A 756-nucleotide genomic window follows, 5' to 3' on the forward strand; every position below is an offset into this window, starting at 1 on the left:
TTTCAAATCATTTGTGATCAATTCTTACCTGTAAAAACCTTCATTTCATCCTTCAAAGTTTTCAGAGACACTTTATTATCAACTGTAACACAAAAAATTAGCTCAAAGCTCATAAAATGATATAAAATAGCACAGGAACTCCCTTCTCTCCTGATTATAACATCTAGCAATAGCACTTAAGTGTACTGGGCATTTTGTTAAGCACTTTAAATAGCCATTTAGTAAATATTTACTCAGAATATGTTAAAAACATGGAGTAGAAGAAAAATTATACATATTAAAAATATACTTATTTCAAAAATACAATTTTGACTTCCTACCCCATAAAATATCTAATCTCGTATTTGATAATGAAAAGATGGATTCAAAAGTGGCTAATTTTTAGAGGCCAGATTTCTTTTTCTCAGAATTTGAAAGACACCTCTGTTAACTATGTCACCATTGCCCAACTACATTCCCAACTTCTTGGTCATAGTTACTATTACTGTCTCATCTCCAACCTTGACATCTTCCCCATGAGAAGTTCCCTTATTCTTTCCCTTCCACCGCTAAAGGTACATAAAACCCAAATTTCAAAAGCCAGTAGTATCTAACATGCTCACCACTGACTGGCAGATTTTGTGTCAGATCTTCAAGTTCCTTGTCAGTAAGCTTGATTCCCATGTTGCCCAGAATGGTTTCCAGGTTTTTGATGTTAACCTTCCCTTAATCAGAAAGAGATAGAACCATGAGGAAAATTTAGTGACTCAAAAAAAA

Source organism: Pteropus alecto, unplaced genomic scaffold, assembly GCF_000325575.1.
Source record: "Pteropus alecto unplaced genomic scaffold, ASM32557v1 scaffold134, whole genome shotgun sequence".
Lineage (NCBI taxonomy): Eukaryota > Metazoa > Chordata > Mammalia > Chiroptera > Pteropodidae > Pteropus > Pteropus alecto.